The sequence below is a fragment of the Camelus bactrianus genome, chromosome 20 (assembly GCF_048773025.1).
Source record: "Camelus bactrianus isolate YW-2024 breed Bactrian camel chromosome 20, ASM4877302v1, whole genome shotgun sequence".
Lineage (NCBI taxonomy): Eukaryota > Metazoa > Chordata > Mammalia > Artiodactyla > Camelidae > Camelus > Camelus bactrianus.
In genome coordinates this window covers 9,770,219-9,777,105 of record NC_133558.1, presented here as the reverse complement: position 1 = coordinate 9,777,105, position 6,887 = coordinate 9,770,219, and the positions used below count along the sequence as shown (strand labels likewise).

The 6,887-nt window shown below is 46.4% G+C and overlaps 1 pseudogene; it reads left to right on the top strand.

The window, feature by feature from the left end:
- The first annotated feature begins 4,037 nt into the window (after positions 1 to 4,037).
- On the top strand, positions 4,038 to 4,825 carry LOC105061601 (large ribosomal subunit protein eL31-like; annotated as a pseudogene).
- Positions 4,826 to 6,887: the final 2,062 nt, after the last annotated feature.

Below are 6,887 nucleotides of genomic sequence, written 5' to 3'. Positions count from 1 at the left end.
GGGTGGGTGTTTGAGAACAAGATATGTGTGGGGCGGGCTGAGACTTAAGCCAAATCAACACCGGTCACTCATGGAGGCACCTTTTGGTCAAACTGTGTTTCCATCAGGATGACTGGATTTCCACTAAGTTACTTAAAAATGAAGAGCAAACAGCTGGCTCTGCACGCTGCCCTGTGCTGCCTGCTTTCCCTTCAAGCTGCCCCTTCACAACGATGGGGTGTTTTCAGCGGGAAATTAGAATGGTGGAGGATGTTAGAAAGTGTCGGGTCCAACTCAGAGAGGGGAGGGATGCACAGTGAGTTGAATGATATTCCAGGTCTAGACTTTGGACTTTTCTCCTCTCCCGTATTTTTCCCAGAAAGGGATTAAGTATCTTTGGACACCTTAGGTTTTTGGGGGGAGTGTTTGAAATTCTTCTATCAGATGATTTTTCTGCCTAATGTTTGCCTCCCCACTTAAGACATGCAGAGCTTTCTAACCTTTCCCATTTGGAGGGACTCAATCAGAAATGGTAACTTGGTAAGGGCTGCTCTTGGCTGGAGGTGACACACCCTGGGACTCTGGCCACTGTGGCTCTGCCTGGCTGCCCTGAGGTCCCAGGGCATCCTTGCTGTACCCAGGCTTTCAGCACACTGATTGGGAAACTGGCTAAAGTACCAGCAGAAACATTGCAAGTACGACCTTAGCCTTAGGGTAAATGGGTTGTGTATAAATTCCAAGGGTAAACAAGTAAAAGGAGATGTCTTTGTAATCCTTCTCTCATATGCTCTCTCTCTTTCTTGTACATTAAATAGAAAAAAAATGTTTGGACTAACGTCTTGGATTTATAATCTTATTTTTATATTGATGGGAATACTAACAAGTAGGGGGAGGGAGGGGACAAGGATGGAAAGAGACAGAATCAGAAAGAGGAAGACAGATGGAGGAAGAAATTGCATTTCACCAGTAATATTCAGAATCACTCATCCATGGGTCATAAACCGTTGAAAAACTTCCTTGGAATTGTCTAGCCTTAAATAATGCTCTGGATACTATTAATATAGATCTTGTATCTCAGTTGATACTGCAAATAGGAAACAACATGAAACAATGTATAAAGAAGGGGCTTTGGAGTCAGTGAGGTCTGGATATGAATCTTAGTGCTGTGACCATGGGGAGCTGTTGAAACTTTCTGTAAAATGGGGATAATAATACCAACCTTAGGAGGCTATTTTATTAGCGAAGTGAGATAAGACATGTGAAAGTGCTCGGTGCATATGTTTAATTGGATGCTTAACTCACATTAATTCTCTGCTGGTAGCTTTCCCCTAGTATGGTCTCATGCTGCAGCACCAATCTTACTGCCAGTTTCTCTTGGCACTTTGGTAATTGCCATTAGTCTTTAAAGTGGTGTCCAGGACAGATTCATCTCACCATGAATTTTATGGTTCAATAAAGCCTAACTTGACAATATATGAGAGGGTAGGAGGTGAAGGTGTCATATTGTAAATGTAGGCAGAATATGTTGCCCTCATGAATGCATCTGTTCATTTGGTATATACATCCCATATTTAGAAAGAGTGCCCCGTGAAGTATAGAATCTGATGACAGTCCCATGAAGTAGGTAACACTAGTCCCATCCCATGTTATAGACAGAGACTCTAAGGCTGGGAGATTCAGTGTCCTGGGTGACTCTGCTAGTAAGTGGCAGAGCTAGGATTCCAGTAGGTTCTTCCTGACTCCAAAGCCTCCCCCTTTTCCAGGCTGATGGACACACGGTTTGAATAAAACAAAATAACATACATGATCCAATGACATTGCTTGGGAGTCAGATGATGTCTTCTCTTCTGCATGCTCTTTGGGTACAATGCTTGCCTGAAAGTTGAGTACCCAATCCACCTCTCTGATCTAAAGTAAAATGGAGCCTCGGAGAAAAAGAAAGAAGAATGAGGTTAATAACATCACCAAGCTATCGTCACTGTTATATTTTGGTTCATATACATTTTCATTTTTTAAAAATTTATTTTGTTTTAGAGGTTATTTTACTATTTATTAGCAAGGGGGAAATGGGACAATATGGATGCCAAAATCTTCTTCCAAAGCTCTTAATTCTTGATCCATGGCTAGTTTTCTGACTCCATTTCCAGATGGTGGTTGAAAATCTTTCTGTTGCTTTCTTGTACTCCTAGGGAGCAAGGGCAAGCACACCCCTCTTCCCTTCCTCCCCAGACATCTATCCTCTCTGGTCATAAGAGGCAGCCCTTCCTTGGCATCTCCAAGGACCTGAAGGCTGGAATTCCTGCCTGCCTAGGATTCGTTTCTCTGGACATTTCCCAGGAATTTTCTTTTTTGTAAGCTATGGGAGTGTACAATGTATTTTAGGAAAATTCTATTTCAAATGAATTAAAAAAATTTTTTTTAAAGATTTGGCTTTAAAGGGATAGGTTTTGGATTTCGGAAAAGTTTACATATGTAAACCATCTCATTCCCAAGCTAAGGGAGTTCAGTTCATTCATTAAGGGAGAATGAGAAAGAACCCAAGCTTTGCATTCCAGGGAGGGCTTTGGAACCCTAGAGACCAGAGATTGAAACCCCATTACAGACCAAGACATGAGACACATCACTTAAACAATCTGTTGCTCCATCTTCCAAATAGGATGATAATATGGATCCTACAGAGGTGTTGGAAGGATTAAATGAGATGGTGTATGCATATATGTAGCGATCTTATGGCATCAGGTCTCTTATAACCAGAGCAAGTCATTCAGAGGGCGAGACTGGCTATTGTCTTGCTAGGAAACGCTTGGGTCTAAGTGTCTGGAATGGTAATCATTACTTGGCTGTGTGAGTTTTAAACTTGCTCTGCAGAGAGGACACAGAGGAGTTAAACAAGAATACCGTTTTTAGCTCTTTTGGAGTTTTTTCCTCTTTGTTTAACATCAAAGTGGTCTGCAGTCCATTTCGCCAGTTTATACATATTGTTGTACTCAAAGAAAGGCTGGAGGAGCTGAGCTGGCTGCCTGATTAGCTGTGACTCCCTTGCAGGCTGGCTTAAGAGACCAAACGGAGTCTACCCCTTTAAGGTTTTAATGATAAGGGGGTGGGGGTCGGGGTGGGGAGAAGCTCCTTTCCTTTTTGAAGGAGACTGTGTGGAGGCCCCACTAATAAATCATCTGTTCCCTCTGCATGCACTCTGGCATTCACATAGGCACAGACTCAGATGGTTCCCACTTGCAATGTCTCATCAGGGGCAAATAGCTCCCAGCCTGGATGGCCAAGCTGCCTTCCAGACCCTTTTTGTGAGGAAGTTCAGCTTGTGACCAGCCCTGGGGACTCACTTGTGGGTGTATAAAGCCTGTGCAGCACCGGGAACAAAGTCAAAGGCTCGTTTTGTCCCCACCCCACCCCACTGCTCCTGTCCACTCCCCTGCTCTCCCTCCCCCTCCACTCTGAACTTCATGAGAGGAGAAAACCATCAACAGTGTGAGTTTAGGAGTTGGCCCTCTTGCCCGAGGGCTCCAGAAATAAAAGGAGCCAAGGAAAGTTAACTTGGGCTTTTTTTCCAACCCCAGCCTGAGCAGGACCCTGTGGGGCCTTCCAGGGTCAGACCCCTCCCCTATATCCTCTGCTGTAGCTCCTCTCTGAAGTACCCAGATAATAGCATCGCATGTATATTTCCTGAGTTTTTCAGATGCTACAAACCACCACCAGAGGGAAGAAATTAACTAGACGATGGAGAGCACGTGGCCCCCAGACCTCCTGGAGCCTTGGGGTTGGTAGTGTTGACTGACCGATCTGTTACCTCCACATCAACCAATCAGAGCGGTTCTTGTGCCTTGTGCCCACCCCCTACTCCCCTACCCCACCCCCATCCCTTACCTGGCCCTTAAGTATGCTTTACTGCAACCCTTAGGGGAGTTCAGGGTTTTCTTGGGCATGAGCCACCTTGTCCTCCTTGCCCAGCCCTGCAGTAAACCTCTCTCTGCTCCACACTCCATTGTTTCAGTTTGTTTGGCCTCATGGTGCAGCGGGCACATGAACTTGCCTCCTGTAACAGAATGGCTGCCGCAGAGAAGGGTGGTGAGAAGAAGGGCCGGCCGGCCATCCTGGAGGTGGTGACCAGAGAATATACTATCAACGTTCACAAGCGCATCCGTGGAGCGGGTTTCAAGAAGTGTGCCTCTCTGCACTCAGAGAAGTCTGGAAATTTGCCATGAAGGATGGGATCTCTGCCCATTGACACCAGGCTCAAATAGCTGTCTGGGCCAAAGGAATAAGGACCGGCCCAGACTGTATCCACGGGCGGTTGTCCAGAATATGTCATGAAGATTAGATTCAACAAACAAGCTCTGTACATTGGTTACCTATGTACTAGTCGCCACTTTCAAAAATCTACCAACAGTTAATGTGCAGGAGAATTAACTGCTGATGGTCAGATAAAGTTACTGAACTGCCAAAGAAAAAAAAAAAAAAAGGAAGAAAAAAGTAACTTGGCTGGAGAGCTGGGGATTGCATTTACCTGCCTGAATCTAACTCTTCTGTTCCTTCTTCCACCGCCCAGGGGACCTGGGGGTGCCACATGGCCACTTCTGGTAGCGCTGCACTGGGCCTGCCCCCCGTCCCTTCCAGCCAGCCTCGGGGAAGCCGCTGGCCCGCTCCCATCCACTGGAGTCGTCCGGAGCACGCCATACAGGTGTGCAGCTGGGATAACTGGTGATTAATGCATGTGTCTGGCCCGGCCTTCAGGGTAATTTGATTTGCTTGATATCTGGAGTGATCGCTCCATCTTTCCTTCCTCCTCCCTTTCTTGTTCTGAGTCTAGGGCAGTGTTTACCTTCCTTGGTGTTTTAAGTTGATGACGTTTGTTTCTGGTGTTCATTTCTGCCCAAATTTTAATTAAGTTTTGCACGAGACTTCTGTAATTATGGCCTTGTCTGGGTCTGTCTCCCTCATCCTACCTCTCCAAATTTGCTCAGAGTTCAGAACTTTCCCCAGGTTTCCTTTCTTCCTTCCCCATCATCAAACCCCAATGTTGATGGACGGGTGGGTGCCCCCAGCCCTGCAGCCTTTGGGTTTTATGGTCTGTGATAGCAGGAGCCACATCCTGCTCCTGATGGAAGCCATGAGGCTGGCGGAGAGAACGGACTCCAGAGTCTGTGGGAGGAGAGCTGGGCTTGTCCCAGGTAGTGGGACATCTGCAAAATAACCCCTGTAAGTAGATGCCACCTGGCCCGCCAGGAGGGTTCTGCCTCTATCACGAATAAGAAGCTGTGATTTCTTGTTCTTTTTCTTTCTCTTTCTAAGAGCTACATGGAGGCGGAAGCAGCCTACAGAGGTTCCAACTGAGAGAAAGCCCGCGTGGCCGAGACAGAAAGAGTGACAGAGGAACGGTCTAGGAGACAGATCAAGGGAACCGATGTCTGCCTGCCAAGTGGAGATAAAATTAGAGCAAGTAAGTCTGGTTCAACTTGTGGTGGGTCCACAGTTAGGGACAAGAAGTAAACCGAGCGTGCTTCTGAGGTTGCAAAAATTGGTGAAGTTATCCACCTGCAACTCTATTATCCACCTGCTTTTGTTTGGGTTTGCCTAACTCACAAGTAGGAGACTCATAAGGAAGGTATTCTGAATTGGCAGAGGAGAAAGAGACCTTATTTGTAGGAAAAGTTTAAGAGAAATTTCAGGCCCGAGCGGTTAAGAGGATGACCTAGTGACCCTTTATGGTTTTAACATGGACATCTCATTAAGGCTGTGCTGGGTTTCGTCAGGACAGAAATGACATGGGGTGTGGTCCTTGCCTGCCCTGACGTGGCGTCCAAGTCCTGTTGGGGACAATAAGGCGAACACATTTCGAATAGTTCAAAGAGGGCCACGTGGTGCCACGAAGGAGGGAATGGAGTAGGGATCAGGACGTAGCCTCTCTTCTCTCCTCTGCCACTAAGGAGTGCTGGGACCCCAGGCAAGCTATTGCTCAGGCTCTGTGCCCTAGCTACGTATTGAGTCAAATGAAATAATCTCCTAAAGTTCCTTAGAGTCTTAATCTTCAGAATCTAATCACCAACACCGGTGGATAGATCTGTCGTAGAACCAAGCAATAAAAGGAAGGCAGCAGATGAAAGATGCTGTGAGCCCAGGGTTCAGGAAGGGCTTGTGTCTCTGAACGAAATGGCTTGAGGAGGGACCCCTGAGGAGCAGCGGCTTGGGGGGTTGGGCTTTGAAAGGTGGGCAGGAGATCCAGTAGCGTCAACACACGGTGTATTTGGAGAACAGGGAAGAGGCCAAGCGGTCGGAGCAGTTTGTCAAGGTTGGTATCCGGAGGGAAGTTGGCAAGTTGGGCTGGGGCCCGATGGGAGGGTGGTGAACTCTGGCATAAGGAGTTTGTGGGTAAAAGGCAGCTCTTGAACGTGTGATGTAACAGAGGGCAGGCTAGACAAGGTGTTTCAGGGGTGGTGTGGAAACAGACCAGCCCTCATTTCTGGCATAAGTACTGGTCTGTCTGTGGTATCAGAAGCTTCACCTGGATGTCCTCCCCCTGCTCCTGGACACTGCTCCTCCCTGCTCAGTGGTGCTCAGTCAGCGACAGAGGATTGGGTCAGAAATCAGGGCAAAAGTTAGGGAGGGTATAGTTCAAGTGGTAGAGCACATGCTTAGCATGCACAAGGTCCTGGGTTCAATCCCCAGTACCTCCTCCAAAAATAAATAAACTTAATTACCTACGCCCTGCCAAAATAAAATAATTAAATAATACAATAATAAAAATATTAAAAAATTTTTAAAAAGTCAGGGAAAAAGACAAGTAATAAACTGGGGAGAGTGGTAATTGCATTAAAACCCTTTTTATTTTGGTTAAATATATACAGCATAGAATTTATCATTTTAGCCACTTTTTAGGTATACAATTTGCTGGTATT